The sequence below is a fragment of the Gymnogyps californianus genome, chromosome 1 (genome assembly GCF_018139145.2).
Source record: "Gymnogyps californianus isolate 813 chromosome 1, ASM1813914v2, whole genome shotgun sequence".
NCBI lineage: Eukaryota > Metazoa > Chordata > Aves > Accipitriformes > Cathartidae > Gymnogyps > Gymnogyps californianus.
Window position 1 is genome coordinate 82,267,395 of NC_059471.1, and position 18,190 is coordinate 82,285,584.

Below are 18,190 nucleotides of genomic sequence, written 5' to 3' on the forward strand. Positions count from 1 at the left end.
GGCTTCCATGAGCCTTACAGAGCCTTGCAAACTCAGCTACTGTAATGTCTGTATCATCCAAATGAAAACTTTTGGGTGGATGAACTAAAACGGCCTGTGACGTGGAATGTTGTTCTTGACTCTTCTAGGAAGTTAAAATGAAGGTGGAAAGAGGGAGGTAGTGGCATGGGACAATGGGCTAAACCTTAAACCTGCCAAAGAAAGGTTAGAACAGCCCCACTGATTTCAACATCCTCTTGGGACGTTTATAGTTGTGGGGGGAAAAGATAGAATAAAACTAAAGTAGCTACAAAACTTTTTGTATTTGCTTTCATAATTACAATTACATAATCAGAAAACAGCCCGGATTGGAAGGGACCTTGAAAGATCATCTGGTCCAAACTTTCGTGGCAATGGGAGCCTAGATGAGATTATCTAGCACCCTGTCTAATCACATCTTGAAAACCTCCAGTGATGGGGACTCTACCACATCCCTGGGGAGGTTGTTCCAGTGAATGATAGTTCTCACTGTAAAAAATGTCTGTCTTATGTTGGGATGAAACCTCTCCAGGTACAACTTGTACCCACTGCCGCTTGTCTTCTCCATGTGGCTCCTTGTGAAGAGAGAGCCTCCATCCTCTTTGTAGCATCCTTTAAGTACTGGAATAGTCATGAAGTCCTCCCTGAGCCTTCTCTTCTCCAGGCAGAAAAGGTCTAACTCCTTCACTCTTTCCTCACAGGGCAGGTTCTCTAGCCTTCTGGCCATCTTCATGGCCCTCCTTTGGACCCCCTCCAGTCTGTGCATATCTTTCTTGAATTGTGGGGACCAGAACTGGACACGGTACTCCACGTGTGGCCTGAGAAACGCTGAGTGGGATGATCACATCCCTATGTTTGCTAGTAATGCCCCTGCAGATGCAGCCCAGGACCCGATTTACCTTTGTTGCTGCAGCGGTGTGCTGCTGACTCATGTTCAGCTTGTTGTCCACCAGGACTCCCAGGTCCCTTTGAGCAAGGCTGCTGCTCTCCAGCCACACAGATCCTAGCCTGTGCTGGGGTCTTTGGTTATTTTGTCCCAGGTGCAGGACCTTGCACTTGTCTGTTAATACTGTTCTTGCTAGCCCGCTCTTCCAGCCTGTCCAGGTCTCTCTGTAAGATGGCTCTCCCTTCTGACGCGTCATCAGCAAACTTGGTGAGGGTGCTTTCTATCCTATCATCCAGATCATTTATGAAGATGTGGAACAGTGTGGGGCCCAGTATTGATCCCTGGGGGATGACTTGTGAGAGGCTGCCAGCCTGAGTAAAAACCATTGATCATCACCCTCTGAGTGCGACCTGTGAGCCTATTTCCTACCCATCTAGCAGACTGCCCATCCCATCTGTGTCTTGCCAGTTTGTCCAGGAGAAGGCTGTGGGGAAACAGCGTCAAACACTTTGCTGAAGTCCAGGTAGACAACACCCACTGCTCTCCCTATGTCGACAGAAGAGGTTATTTTATTGTAGAAGGTGATCAGGTTAGTCGGCATGATTTGCCCTTGCTAAATCCGTCCTGGCTTTTCCCAATCACCTGCTTCATTTGGTTCATTACGTCCAGTTGTTTTGTGAGCAAGCTGAAAGACCTCAGGTTGCACAATTTTAACAGTAGAGGGGATTAAGAAAAGTTACCTCAGAAATTATGCTGTGAAAGTTAAAATGATTCAGTGTTGGTAAGGCTCTTTAACCTTCCCTCCAGTTCTTTTTTTTCTTTTTGAAACCTCCTTTATAAGAATAAAAAGAAGCTTTCCGGTCTGTGCTTGATACATCAAATAGACTGGCTAACCACGGAGTAATGCTGTGTGGCACCTGCTGAGCAGGAAATAATTATGTTTTAGTACATCATAGGAAAAAATACCTAGATGTTAAAAGCAGAATATATGACATCTGTTCAGTAAACAAAAGACGCAATTACGATATTTTAGAAAAATATCAAGATGATAACTAAAAAATAATTTTTGTTTATTATAAAAAGCAATTGTGTGGCACACAAGGTAATTTGGCATTCAAATCAGAGTACTTTTAGGAGAAGCACATATGTAAGAAATACCAGGATTTTTTTTTAAATCTCTAAGGCAAAGAGAAGCTACTTAAAGATGAAAGCATGAACCAAAGTAACTGTCCATAGTGGATATAAGATTTTCTTCCTTTTCTTCTTACGTGTTTTCATCTTGCAGAAATGAAATCCTTTTAACAGTTACTGTGCTTTAGTATAAATACAGTGATATATGCTAGTTTATTAGTCGTTGTGTCTCTGTTTTTCTTCTTTATTCTGTCCCAGGGCGTTAGCAAGAATACTTTTTAGTGGGTAGATGAGGGACTAAATGAACACAAATTGTAGTTCTCTTTTTTTGAGCAAGCTTATTTTCTTGGCAGACTTACTAGATTCCATATGGGAGTGAAACAAACCTCATTGTTTTCCATTTGGTTGAGACATATTTCTTGTAGGATAATCAGTAGGTTTTAAATAAAAGTCTTGTGCAGAAGAGTTTGCTTTTCAGGCAGAGGAAAATTGCAAAGCCCATTTCCAGATATGAGATGAGTTCAAGAAGTTGAGTAGTTTTCTTTTAATTTCTAAAGTGAACCACGTGCATGTGACCTAGGTACATGGTTACAAAGAAGTTTATACAACTGGATTTGTTGAAAATTGGTCTGGTGTCATAAGACCCTATTGTGTTTTTTGGGGAGGGAGGGAATTCTCTTCATGCCCGTTTTCCACATGGTTTTATGTTCCACTGCAAATTTTGGTTTATTTTCTTTGAGGTGTACATAAAGATGCCGATGATAAGAAATACAAATGTGTAGTTGAAAATGTGACACTGATAACATTTTAGATTTTGCTACCTCCATTCAGAAGGTCCTTTAAAAATTTTTTTCTCGGCCTTGTGCTTGTTCCGTCTAGGTGAGGTAGAGAAATTCTTTTTTCTTTGTAAACCTTCAGTAATCGAATGGACAAAATACTTAGTATTCTGCTGCTCTTCTTCCCAGAGACTCTCTCTAGTGAGAAACTAGACTAGTAAGTGAAGCAACTGGGACTGGGAGATAAGAAGTCCCAGAATGGGTTAAATTGAGTCCTGCACTAGTGACTTTTTTTAAACTACCTGAAATGTCATGATTTTAAAAATCTGCTGAAGAATTGTCCCTGAAGAAATAAAAATGACAGAATATTCTCAGTCTTTGAACCGTGGAAGGCATCTGGGGGAGAGGGCAACACTATCCTTGCTGCTGCTTCACTGTAAACCTGCAACAGAAAGGCTAACTAATTTTCCTGTGATTTTCAACAAGTTTTTGTAGCTACCTTTTTTTCTGGGAATGATGGGAAGGATCCCCAGGCCAGAGCAAGTTAAGGGTCTAGTCCATGTAGAAATTACCTCTGTGCTCTTGAAGATTACTTCAAAAATGTCTTTCCTAACATTAAGAAAAATCTGCATCTGTTTAATTCCAGATGCATGTCTTGTTTCATTTCCAGTTGTTGTAATGTTTTATGCTGTATGACTAATATTGTAGTTATAAAAGTAGGAAGAAAACAAGCTTGTTAGAAATTGTGTAATTTCTAGAGCCTAAAATGAGTGACCCTTGTTTTCCTTCCAAGCTTCTGAAAAGGTCTGCAGTGACTCTTCTTCCTGTGACAGAATTAATAATGGTCCTGCAGCTTCAACTAAGATGCAAAATAATCTGAACTAAGATGATACATGGGATCAAATTTTGATCCCCCTTCCTGCTTTGGTCCAGAAAGCGGGTATTTTAGTGCATATATTTCTTCTGTGCAGTTAATGATATCAAGCTTGCAAAGCTTGACGTTCTGTTGGCGATAATGGGCTGCTTCCTTGAAAAGGTGAGGTGCGTGAAACCAAAACCAGTCGTACACTACAGAGAATAAATATGTGAGTGATTCTGTTCTTTGAAATGATGAGGAACTCTATGTTAATTCAGTCTTACTGTCATCTCCCCTCCCCCCCCGTGCATGTGCTCTTCCAAATTAACTCAAGGGTACTTATGAGAACTTAATTATGAGATGAATAAACTCTGAAGCATAGACTACACTAGCAGAATTGTCAGTTGCTAATAATTCTGCAACGCACGTGTCCAGGACTGGCTGAGCAGCATTGCCCTGTGAGCGCTTCACAGGCTGGGGGTGCCTGAGCCTCATGACCGGATCAAGGTTGCTGCGTTTCCTTGGCTTTGGGTGGGCTCCAGCACTCCTGCTTCCTATGTCTCTTGGTCTCTGTTGCCCATCCATGGACATGGGGCCTCACAGTGTAGGCAGTCAAGAGGACTTTCTCACCCGTGCCCAGCTGTTCAGACTCTCCTCGTGCCAAAGCACATCCTTACCCGGAACTCAAGCGTTTTAGAAACAGACTGAGAACAGATAAGAAATTAGCATCTAGTCTGAGGTAGTTTGGCTAGTTTTGCGTAGTAATCAGTTGAGTGAGGTATTAGCAAAGGATGATTTGTTGCTTTTTCCAGTGCCCATTTCTGTCTCCTCCTTTATTCTAGTATGGAGTGCAGACAGTTAGGTTAGGCAAAGTGAATCCCAGCCCCTTTGTTCATACTTTTGTGCTCCTTCAGGAACGTGCATTACCTTGCAGAAACAGTCAATCCTTACCTTCAGTGGTGTCAGAGAAATACAGATGCAGGTACAGTCATAAAATAGGAATGACTATAGGGCAAGGGTAAGTCTGAATTTGTAATGTGACACACATACAAGATCCTTTCAGTGGTTTGCGGAAAAATGACTTCTGCCTCAAAGCGGCATGATACGGAACTTAGTTAAATTAATTGGGTTCACCAATTCTGTCTGGGCTCATTCTTTACTAGCCTTTGGACTAACCAAACAGTTCCTGGGTCTGTTTTTTGTCTGTGGTTGTTTTTAAGACTGAAATCGTATCATGTAGCTGGAGCTGTAGTTTTTGTTGTTGCTTGTTGTTTTTATATCTTTTGCTTCTAATAAACCCTTTAATAATCTGAAAGATGGCAGTTATCCAGTGTTGGATTTGGGTGTTGGGTACTCATGAAGGGAAAACAGGAGCAATATTATTCTTAGCTTGGGATTTTCTGACGAGCCAGTGAAACAGAGGATGAAAAGAACCAGATCTATATAAAAAGTGGGGGAATGCGGGGAAGGTACGAGGGGAGGAGAGATGAGAGGAAACCTGGTGAAACAGTGTGGTCCTCAAAAAAACGATTACAATTGCTTGCTGTTCAGGCTTTCCGCCACATAAGGCCATGGGAGCTGGCAGAGCAGCTGCTTGGCAGTCTGGGGGCCATGAGGCTGGGTGGCAGTTCTGTACAGAAATAGAAAGGTGTAGTTGATGCTTTTCACTTTGGCAACGTGCTCTGTGAAACTGCTTTCCAGCAAAAGTTCTAAAAGAGGATAAATACATCATGTGTCGCTGGAAGTGACAGCGTGCTTTTAGCATGAGCTGCAAAAGTTGTTATCTGAGGAAGAGAAACTTGCCAAGGTACCTGGGCTTTCCACTGCAGTCAGTTTATATATCAAATAATATGTACTGTTATTATGGGAGGAGAGTCAGCAGAGTCCAGGCTGGTGTTGACTGAAATGAACAGTCATAGAGTCATTCAGGGTGGAGAAGGAACTCAGGAGGACTGTAGTTCAACCTCTTTCTCAAAGCAAGGTCAGTACTTAATTTGAGATGCTCCGGGCTCTGCTGCAATTTTGGTCTTTGGGCAACCTGTTCCAATGCTTGACCACCCTTGTAATGAATTTTTTTTTTTTTTTTTTTTTTTTTTTTTTTAGGGTGGCTATCAGGAATAATGCTGTGGTACACCCATAGATGTTGGCAATAGCAGGCAGTCCGCAGCGCTAGCAGAAGAGTGTATGTAACTCCTGTAGCTCCAACTGTAGAACTAGGAGACAGTTGACACAGTAAATTTTAAGATCCCCCCTGAGATCACGTTACAGAGCAGTCTCACAAAATAAAGGTCGATGTCTGTACAACTCTGAAGTAAAAAGCTTGCTTCTGTGAACACTTCAGACTTCATGTGCATAAAGATTTTGAGGTAACAGTGTCCTAGTAGAAAAGACTCAAAAAATGTGTACGGACTGATGTGGGTGCCACCACCTGGCTCGGCTCGTGGGCTGTGGGTCGCTGCTGCCTGCCTGGCAAGGAGTAGAGTGAGCTGGGGCGCCTTCAGTGCTGGGTTCTGATTCAAGACAGAAACCTACATCTGGAAAAGTGATAACATCTGCTGTGGTTCTTTTTTTTTTGCTAAATATACTTTTCAGAGAAAAATATAAATATTCATTTAAATATGCATCTCAAAGGGTTGTGTAGAGAATCACAGCTGGCCTAATGCCTTCAGGAAAAAAGTGTATTGCCATTGGTTTCTGTACATTCATCTTCTAGCTGACTTGTTTTAAAAAAAAAAAAAAAAAAAAGCCTTACTATGCAACCAGTTGTGTAAATACTGTTTGAAATGTTGCTGTCATCAGCAGATTTGCATATCATCTTTATTTATACTGTGCGATTGCTGACAGCTTTGGTTTTTCTTCTGATAACTCCAGTGGGTTAACTAAGGCATCTTCATGTAACAAAGCTTTTCTTCTGTTTGATCGAGCTGTCACCCTAGCTCTTTTGGTCAGCTATAGCATAGGGCAGGCAGAGAGAGAGAAGTCTGTTTTAGTGCTCTTTTCTTTCCTTTTGCTATTTCATGTTCTAAATATTTCCATTGAAAAACAATTCTGCCTTTTTAGCCTTTGTTTTTCCTCTTCTGAGTACTTCCAAAGGGTAGCAAGTTTCACAGCTTTTTTTTTTTTTTTTTTTTTTTTTTTAAAACTATGTGGTGACCTTTTCTAGTCTGAGACAGCATGGCTACAACTCTTGATTTAGAGAGCTCTTTATTCTCAATTTCTATTAACTCACGTCTTAGCCTTCTTTCTGACAAGCTAACGAGGTTATGTGTTTTGGTGTGCTCATTGTAAAACATGCTTTTCAATCCCTTCAGTCATTCTCATGGCTCTTTTCTGAACCCTCTTCAATATGTGGGAACCCAAACTGGATATTATTCTCTGATACTGTCTTGGGGAGCTGTCACAACAACAGAGGTCATACAATCTCTTTAGTATTCCAGTATATAGATTCAAGATTAATTTTATTAATTTCCCTGAAGGTTTTTGTAGGAAGTTTGCTTAGTTTGTTAGCCTTTATGATCCCTAAATCTTGTTTAGAGGTTTTTCAGACTGAAGTTCATCAATCTTTAAGTGCAGCCTTCTTATTTTTTATTTTTTAAATTTTTGGTAAATCTGTGGCTCTTGATTGAGCGTTGTTTATTGAAGTCAAATTACTGTCTTCAGTGATCCATACCACTGATTTTTGTGGCTTAATTATTTATTACCTGGTTTTGCATCATCAGATGGCTAAGTAGTCATTTTTTTTTCCAAGTAATTCAATGAAAACACTGGAGATTGTACGATGTTGCTAGAAATATAGTCAACCAAAGGTGGCATGTTGGTCATCACCACTGGAGAACTATTATCAATCAAATTTCTAATCTTGCAAAAAATTATTTGGAATTGGGTTGACATAAAATTTTTCCTGAAATCTGTACTGTATTAACTGTATTCTCCTTGGATAGCATTTTTTTAAACTCTTTGGTGCTAGTTGCTTTAGCTACTAATTTTAATATATTAATACTGGGTTTTCAAAGTAAAAAAAAAAGGCACCTAAATGTAGAAAAGTACTACTTCTAGATTGTATTTTCTGTGTTATTATTGTAGCTCCATCACTTATTAGTGAATTGGCATACTAGTGTTGGTTTTTGTAAAAAACACGCTCCCCCCCCCCCCCCCCCGTGTTTTTAGGCTCACTAGCAGTAGGTTTCTCTTTTGGCCCCTTGAATACCTGTGAATTTAAAATTTTATATATAACAGAAAGGAATGTTGATGAGAATCTGTTTATAGATGTCATGCTTGACTGAGCACGTAATTATTTTAAGTTTAGCAAAATTCGTTATTTTTAAAGGATGAAGAAAACCTTTTTTTTTTTCCCATGTTGAATTCTAGTACAAATCCCTTTTAACAACTTTTGCATTAGGGTTTTTTTTTTTTTTAAATGCTACAGATGATGAATTAAACTTTTTTTTTCTCTTTAAAAATGGCCTCAGGGGTATTAGAATACAAGTCACTCTCCTTAAGTCCTCCCACTTTCAATAACTGAAGGTGCTGTAACTTTTAAGAGTAATGATTAAACTGCCCTGTTGTTTAGTGTAGTTTCTGTTGTTTGCAAGAAACACGAGATACATTGAACTCTTACTTTGTAAGCACTGCAGGTAATTAATTTCAGAGTTGTTAATTACTGGGGAAAAGACAGTGATATTTTGACAAAGTTCCCTACCTCTTTTGCATGGCTGATCCTTCATAATTAGGCTGTAGGCATTGACTTCACTTTCCAAATATGACTCTTCTTTAGAAAATTTATAGCCAATTCCAGTTCTACTTATGCATTATGCAGCCCATCAGTATAGGCTTTTATGTAATAAAATGATTTCTTCTTCATGAGTCCTGTGAATGCCTTTAATGGTATTGTCTCTTCTTGGTAAGCGTAACTGAGTTCCATGTTGAGAGAACACGGTTGGGTAGGGTTTTCCTTGCAGTAGTCTCTGCCTTTTGCCTTCTTCCTTTGGTCTGTAGTATGAAATGCATTTCAAAGAGTGTGAAATGCATTTCAGAGTGGCACAGTTGGAGGTTTTTGTTTTTTTCATTCAGGAGTGTTTTGAGTTTGCTGTGAGGCAGATGGTGGAGCTGTGCAGTTAGAATCCAGAAGGGTGGTCACTGAGAGGTGAACTGACCTTCTTGGGTCTTAGCTGCAAGAAAGAAATAAGATCCCAGGACTGGATTAAGTTTCAGAAACTGAAGGCCTTCGGGGTGATGCTCTGGTTAACGCGTTGCCTGTTCTCCAGCTGGAGTTGGGGTCTGGCTTTCTCAGGGAGCCATTTCTTGCCTTCATGTCTTGAGAGCATCTGCTGCCTCTTACCTCCTTGTGGATCAGTCACCTGAAGTGCATGGATGTCTTCTTCAGAATGCTTAAAGGAGTCTGCTATGTGTTTTGTGGAGACAAGGGATTCCATCCCACAGGCATGTAGAAAATTATCTTTTCTTATTGTGAGTAGTATCATTAGTTACAAAAAAAGTGAGTAGAATAGAAAATGTCTATTGAATGTTCTTTAGGTTAATGTTTTAATTTTGTTGTCCTGACCTTTTGGCTTTAATTTCATTTTGCATTAATGATGTTCAGGAAAATGTACTGAATGTACAGAATGGATGAATTTGGTTGCCATTCCTATGTCATTTTGTCATGTTAAAAGTCCATTTTCAGTCTCTTCATTGAGAGGTATTGAATGTGTCTTTTGGCAATTTCAGTAATGAATAAATGCTTTCTGAATCCTCAGAGGGTAAAATTCTGTCTTGCTGAGATAAGTGTGAGTTTTATATTGAGTGTGTGACCTTTGAGCAGTGTGCATCATCATCGTAGCTTGACCGTATGTAGCGCATGAAGGCAACAAGCATGTTACCTCTGTTCCACAGAGACTCAAACAGGAGGTGGTTTGCTGAAGGTCACATTGCAAGCTGTTGGGCAAGAGAGAAAACAGCCCACAGGTTTTCTGCTCAGCCACATTGTCTAACTTTGCGGAGAGCACTTTCATAGCAAGTGGCAAATAGGCAATTTGACAAGAGGCAAATAAATGCTGTCCTATATTGTTAGACTTTTGAGTACTAACATGTCAGTTGTTACAGTTATGATGTATTTAGCAAAACCTGAATTTTTAGCCAAGCAGTGTGAATCCAGCAAGACCAAAAAGCAGTAGAAAGCATCCTTGCACATGAAGTCCTAAAAATATAGATATTCTGATACTGACATAACCAGAGGAATGACTAATAAGCTGATAGTTTTTTAAAATCCTCCTCATTCAGATTATCTGCAACCCTCTTGACATAATCTGAAGCTGTGATAGATCTGGTTAGATTTATTCATTATTCTTTTGTACTTGATAATAGATCTGAAGCCCAAAGAGATCCAGAAAAAAAATTCATTAAAATAAAAAATACAAATGAATTCTTCCAGACTTGCTTTTTGAAGAATCTTTTAAGCAGGGGCAAGCATAAAGGTGAGGGAATAATGCTGGTGACTGTTGCAGCTTAATTTAAAGTCTGTTTTGAAGAACTCAATGGTGTGATTGACACTGCAGGTAATATACTGAGCTATAATTCACTTTGTTGTATTTAAATAATGATTTCTGCTGTTTAAAAGGAGTTATTCACTTCATTAATCTACATGGATTGACTGGGATGTCATGGCTGTGAATGTAAGTTATGTATCACATTTATTATTTTGTGATAATATTATTATATTATTATTTATCACATTTGTCAGTTTTATTGTGACAATGGGAATGAGGAATAAGACTGAAGAAGTGAGGATAAAAAACATAATGAAGTCCCCAAAGACTGCTTGTGCATGGTGTGGGAGTGCTCTTCAACCAGACACCCCGTTGGCCGTATCATATTTATTATGACTTTTTTTTTTCTTTTTCTCCTATCAAATTCAGTCTGTCTGAACTGTTGGGGAAAAATTGCCTGCTGTGGTGATAATAAGGTCTTTGCATATTAACTGTGTCTTAAGGTAAATGATTTATGAACTTTTGGAACAAACTAAATGAGTTGTTTGATATAGGGAGGAATGGGTCTTTGTGAATGCAGTAAAAAATACGAAGTCAGTGTCAAAGACCCCAAATGAAGTGGACTGTTTCTGTTAGTACTCTGTAATTGCTGCATCTGGGACCAGATGTATCATAAAGCTGATGCCACAGAAAAGTCACACCAAGAGCTTTCAAGTTCTGTAGTGTAAGCTCTGTGTGTCACTTTTTTGGAGCTGATTAGTACACATCAGGAGGAGGCAGTGGGAGGGGACTTGGGGGTCTGCGAAGGTCTGTCTTCAATGTAGTTGGCCAAGGGGAAAAAAAAAAAGTATGGAAATCAGGCACTCTGTGAGGATGTCATGTGATTACAAAGTGTAGACATCACACTAAGTTTAAGCAGGGCTTTATGCAAGACATGAAAAGTAATTGTTTTGTTCTAGTCAGCTCTGGTAAGATGCTGTAGAAAAGATGTGAACCAATTTCAATCCAGAAGGAAACAAGAAAAGCAAGCTGGGATCTGAGAAACATTACCTTAAATTGGAGATCATAATAGGGGATTAGCGTTATTAAGCCTAGAGAGGAGAAGACCGAGGAGGAATGTAAGTTTTCAAATGTATAAAAATGCCGTTGCATAATGGGTGTGTATTTTACCTTTCCTGTGAACATCCAACTCAAAATGGCCAGTATAAAAAAAGACTTCAGCAGCTCAGCGTTTCAAAGATGCATCTTGTTACCGAGCAGAACTTCCCTTGCTGGAGTGTGGACAGGGAAGGGATTATTGTCAGGGAAATTGGACCTATTGCATGGCAATAGGCAGAGGCTTCAGGCATCTGCCCTCCAGTGAGGCCTCTTTGAACTCAGGGGTCTACAGGAGGGTTTCCTTCCTTCTCCTCCCGTCGTGTGCGCACGCAGGCCTTTCAATCTTGCCTGCCTTCTGCGCAGTCAGCAGCTCTCGCTGGTCAGTTGTCTGCTTCGTGGGATTATGGAGCAGGAGGGAAACTGGGGTCTTCAGTTACTTGAAAAGGACAGCTATACCTGTCCTGACAGGTCCTGGTTTCAAGCCTCAGCCCCACCTGGGTGACTTGCTGTGGCGGAGCAGAAGCAGCCGTATGGCAGGACAGAGATTGTGGAGGTGGATAGCTTGCATGCAGGAGTGGAGCGGGTTAGGTAAGTAGGTGGCACAAGACATGGGATAACAGGATGGAGGACTAAGGAAAGATCCTGATTTGGGAAAATGGAGGAAATTGGAGTATGGTAGAAGTAACAGAAATAAAGTATTGATGTATTAATGTACTGGTTGGAAATGATTTAAAAGAGAAGGTGAGAGAGGAGGTGACAAATGCAGCTCTTGTGATAGAAGGAACAGGGCTTCCTAGACAAGGAGACTGGAATGTGAGGGACCTGACAGCTGGGAACTAGTGTCTGCTGGCTTGTGAGATTGTGAGTGGATATGGAGCTTGCTCCTACAGAAGTGAAATCAGGGCAATACCAACCTCACTTAAGAAAAAGGAAAGAAGAAAAATGATGAACCCAATAATATAGAATTAAATGGAGAGCGTTGACTGACAATTAGTATGCATCTGCCTCCAAATTTCCAGCTTACTCTTGTAACAAGCAACACTTAAAATGAGTATAATAGTACAAAATTGGAGGAAGATAATGCTTCTATATTTCTTCCTTTATATTCTGCTTTTGCAGCACTTTGGATATAGCCATCCTGTCCTTTTATACGCAGCCAGTTTGTCTGTTATTGTTTGTGTGAGGTTTTGTTTTTTTTTTTTCCTTGTGCAAAAGCAGGACATAATGTTTTTGGAGGCGCGAGGGAATATATATATATTTTTTTTTTTTTTTTAAACCATCATAAATCATCAAGGGACTTGGGGGTCTTTGGTACCTTGAAGTTGTTTATGAATTGCTGTCTTTCAAAATTGAAAGGTTTTGCAGGCAGACCATGATGGTCCAAAGCATCCTATTTACTGAAATACAGAGCAGGTGAAGCAGAATGTGGCAAATTAGAGTCCTAAATTCTGTGGAGCTACTAAACGTTGCATAGCTGAAATCTCTTTACTTTCTTGTACAGCCGAGTTCACATATCTGGAAAAGCTACAGGACAGAAGTATGCAGGTGACATGAACTGAATTGTTCTCACCAGCTGAAGCAGTCCAGATAAACTGATGCGGATTTTATCTTTAGTACAGCCGTTTGCATGAGCAGAATGGATTGAAACCTGCGCAAGTGTTGAACAGACTTTGTTAGAGTATGTATTTAAGGTAATAAATGCTGTTATTTGTCATATATTAGAGAAAGAAGAGGAATCCTCTAAGCGATGAAACTGTAAGTTTGTGTTAGAAATACTAAATGAATAAATAAGGCCTCTTACTTTTTGGAGGTTCTGATCAGCTACAATATGTGGTGTGTGTGTGCTGGTTTGATACATTTTTACAGATTGAACACCTGTTTTCTGTAATTTTGTGTGTGTCTCTGTATTTCTACCCTTTTAACCTGCAGTCACCTTTTTGTGTGAAAAGAACAGGATAAACATTGCTGATTGCTTAATACTTTTGTCTGCTAAAAGATTTTCTTAAGCTGTCAGCAGTGCGCACACATCAGGGAAGGTTGAAATACTAAACTGCTGGAACAGATTTGGCAGAAACCAAAGACTTTTTGTCGTAAGACTTTTTTTTGAACTTCAGATTAAATAAAATAAGCCAGAATATAACGAGAAAAGTTTGGGAGCTATCTCTTTAATATGAGTGAATCTTTAACTTAATATTTTTATTTTTCTAGCAACATAAGTTACTATGATGGTACACATATTTCCTGAAATTTTAATTGCATATTCATCAAGGAACTGATTTGACGAAGCACTTAAGAAGAAGCTTAATTATAAGCTTGTGAATAGACACATTGTCATTAGTTTTATTTTAAGATTATGTATTTGTTGTGCTCAGTAGTTTTGTTGAATTTGAGGCATGAAACAGACTTTTGCTTTCCTATTGTACTTAATTGTTTTTTCTTCTGGGGAGAAAAGTTTGTGGAAATGAATCTTTTTTTTGTTTGGGACTAATTTTGTGTGGATTCTACTCATTTGCCTGTTTTTCAGTTTTTCTGTAACAGTGGTGTCACTGAGGTGGTGAGGAGTGTGGAGGGGACAGACGCTGCACTCCTGAGTGAAAAAGACATTTTTAAAAGCTGAATGTGCCGATTTGATACCATGCTTTTAGCATTAGAGGCAATTTAGCAAGATCTTGTAAACAATTCTGTTGTGGGATAGATTTTCAATTGCAAATACTTTGCCTCTAAAATCTCAACAGGTTTTTTGGTGTGTGTGTGGGGAGGGGGGGGGGGTTGTGTGGGTGGTTTTTTTTTGTTTTGTTTTGTTTTGTTTTTTTAACAAGCTAACTTCAGTCACCTTAAATGAACCTTGTCAGGACAAGGGGCACCATTTTCAGTAAGCTCATGGTAACAGCAGTAAAGACTAGGTAGTCTGAAGCCAGTTCATGTCTCTGCTATTCTCAGCTGGAGAACAAAAATGTTTGGTAAAGTGAGTATGTCTTCAGAGTCAAAATGAGATTTTAGTTCTGAATTAATCTTTGCTACAGAGAGGCTTGGCTTTTGATCTTCCTAAGGGACCTCTTTAGAAGTAAGAGAGCTTTGAATTCTGACAAGTGACTGACAGTGAAGAAGAGGCATGATGAAGCTTATGTTCTAGAGAAACCTAGTCATCTGAAAGGTCAGTTGAATTGAGGGTGGGAATAAACGTTTTTCTGCTTATGCATTTTTAAAACATAAGGGACGTCAACAAACCGTGCTGGAGAAATGGATTATAGATGTCTCAAGTTGACTCATGAATCATTATCTGATGGCTCTTTCGAAGACAGAAAAGCAGGAAAAAGAAATGATGCTACTTGCCGTGTTCTAAAGTTGAGAAGATTAGACGATGCCAGGGAAATGGCATATAAACACTGATTGCAGCAAAATGTTTTTCCATCTCTTTCCTTTAGATAACTGGAAATGTTGCTTGAGAAGTTTTGGCACATTTTTTGTCAGAGATGTCGTTGAGATGATGAGTTTATAGATGCTGTATGACAGGGTGCTAGCAGGTGAACCGGAACACCTAGACTGAATGGTTTGAGATGGAAAGTTTTGTGTGGCATCTAGGACAGTGATTCCTATCTCCCTCCCCACCATCCGCAAATATCTTAGGATGTCAGATAATCCAGCCTGTTGTATGCAGTCATGAGCCTTTTATGTCACTTCTGCATCTAAACTGATTTCAACATATACTTACAGTAAAACAAATGCTCTGTTATAAGGAGTTTTAATTGTAAAACTTTGGCATGAAATGTTTAGAGAGTGTTATAAACCTAGCCCAGTATAAAATCTTCCTGGGGATGAGAGCAAATTCTGTCTGTTTTCCACCTAGAGCACTCAGATCGAGAGGTTAAGCAAGTTGGCCAGTGTGATGGCTATGTGAAAGAGGGAATAAAATAAGGAAAGAAAAGAATGGATCTCCAATTCGTTGTTGAAATCTTGCATCTAAAACAAAGCATGATTTTCTTTTGCAGGTAATAGTTTATAGTCTGTATCCCTTCTGTATCGCACACATTCCGATACTTTTGGTTTTGTTATTCCAGCTATCTGTGGTAGTGTAGGCTGAAGAAAAATATTTTCCTTCTCTTATCTGTGCTCTCAAATTCGGCATCAGTCCGTTGGGGTAATTATACTCAAGTAGCTTTGATTGTTATGCAGCTTCTTGTTTTGGCTATTTTTAAAGCCGATACCTTGTTCTTTTTGCAGGCTTCATGACTACCCAGCTTTACACAAAAGAGACTGTGTTTCTTTGTGATGCTGCTGCTGATCCCTGACAGATTGTGTATGTGTTTGTGGCCAAGTTTAGCTGAGTGAAAACCTGGCCTACTTTCTAAAGATTTTTTTTTTTCAGGCTGTAATAAATGTGGCAAATTTGGAAGCAGAGAAGATTGTTCAGGATGCCTTATTTGCATGCTAATACTTAGAGTGCATGCACAGATCATTAGTGCTTCTTAGCAGTGCTGGAGTGTACTGGGTGGCTTTGGTGCTGTACCTGAGTATACTTCTTCAATCTCACCCACTGCTTCATGAAAGTGGGTGTCATAAGGGAACTACGAAGGCTTTCCACATAACTCTTTGCACTTCAGAAACCGATAAATCATTGTTTTTTACCATACTTCCTTGTAGGGCAAAAAAGTAGAATGTATATGCTTCTGGTCATGGATTTTTAAAATATTTTTTTAAAACATTTCTTCTACTCAAAAAACATAAGTAATTTTGGTTTGTCTTAAAGCAGTTAAGAAACACTTCTGCTTCAGATCAGATGCCTAAAAGGCTAGGAATAAGTCCTAGGCCAGGTCCCTATTCAAACTGTGATAAGTGACACAAATGAAAGTAAACTGAGTGATAATAGATTAAACTGACTGAGAATCTGAATAACTCTATACTCTGTGCATATTTTTTTTTAGTTACATGAAATCCAACAAGTCTGTTTATTCCATTGCCACTCTCAACATGAGGGAATGAATTAAATCTTTCCAACTCCTGCAAGTGATTCTTCTGGTGTCGAAAGCTTTCTAGCTTCATCTGCGATGGATATTGTTATCTGAAATACCTTTTCATGCAATGTCTAATTGCACATTTAAATACTAACTCTGCAGTCCTGCTCTTTTAAAGGAAATACTTTAGGACAGACCTACTTTTTGTTCTTAAATGGTGCTGAAAGGCTTCTAAAGTTTCTTCACAGGTTTTTAGGAGAATTTCAGAATTTTCAGGTACAGCCCATTTTAAAAGACTTTTTGCTAAAAAAAGAGAAGTTTCCATCTTTATGATGTGTATCTAATGCACCTTGTAAAGAAGATGTGATCTCATCCAGAAATAGCATACAGCTTCTATAAGCTTTGATTGCATTATGGATTTGAATGTTGATTGTTAGTATAGATTCTCAAGCTGCATTGTAACTTCTTGGCATGTAAGTTACTCTTTTTTTCAGGGTTGAGTATTTTACTGTATTAATCCTTAATTTAGGATTTTTCCTCTAATTATTTCTTTTTCTGCTTGAATTCAAGATTTTAATGTCAGGTACATTAGATGAATTATGTCAAACTATCTAGTAAAATAAAATAGTGCCACATCACAAAAATTAACTTACTTGAGATTTGGTAGAAATACGTATGATGATGATAAAAATTTGTCCTCGGCTCATTTTATAGGGAAGTGTAGATGGACAGGTTGTATTGGCAATGTTATAAGTGACTGTAGCTGTCAGCGTGTAAAATATGCTAGAGGGGATAGATGGCTGTGTCCTAAGTTTATGATTGCCATCTGGTAACTATTCTCCTTTGTTGTTTCTCCCTACTGCTTCATCCTGTGCCCTGCAGCATCACAACAGCAGATCCAGCTCCTTGCAACACGCTCTCCTGCTACAATACAAAGTCGCAAGAGCATGCTACTGGGCCTCAAAATTATTTTGGATTTAGTTAAGGAAATAAGTGTTCTAACATTTACACTTGACAATGATACTGTTTTCTGTGCTCAGGTATAAGCATTAGTGCACATTAGAAATTAATTGTTTTCCCATGCTTTTTAGATCTTGTATGGAACGCTACTTTAACCAGGTGTATAGCTTAGTATGTCTTTTACTTGTATTAAAATAAATCTCAAAAAGATGAAATGTACCAATAAGGTCCACCTCAAAACCGTCATTATTTCTGCCTCAAGATTTGTCGGGAGGTTGGATAATAGGATGGTTGGAGTAGCAGATGGGAACTTTTTTCATGGCTGGCATTGCTCTGCTGACTGGGTGTACTGACTGTAGTAGGAAGGAGCTTGACCTTCAAACAGTGTCTGACAAATATGTAAAAGATGCTGATTGATATGGAGCGCAGGGCGCCAGGCTGCTGCTTGATTGGGAGCTGTCTGAACTACTGCTAGTTCAACAGAGCATGTATTGTGCAACATGCAAAGTCAGTCGTCTTTAACACAGAAAATGTGTTTCTATAATCTGACTGTATAAATAATAAGAGTACATATGTATGTTTATAAAGATTTCTAAAAAATATGCCTCACTTCCTAGTGTGTTGAGAAAACCTACTTTCAAATGAAAAAAACCCCACAAAAATATTTGTTGTATACCAGTTGTCAGACCATTGCGTCTCGTTCTTGGTTTCTTTTTCCTTGAAGTGTGAGCTCTTTTTTTTTTTTTTTTTTAAGAGGGGTTTCGGCAGTTGGTTTTTTGTTTTTTTGGGGGTTTTTTTTGGTTGTTTTTTTTTTTTTTTTGAGAAAGCTTGGAGAACCTTGGTGTGTAAATAGTATGTTTTCACTACTTGGCCATGTTTTTGATAGATCCGATCTTATTGCTGTGTTCTTAAAGCTATCCAAGCTTCCACAAATTGTATATGTGCTCCACCATGCCCTGACATGCAATGTGCTGGTTTTGATTGGCACATCAGCTGATATTAAAAAAAATTTCATGAAATGACTGTGTTGC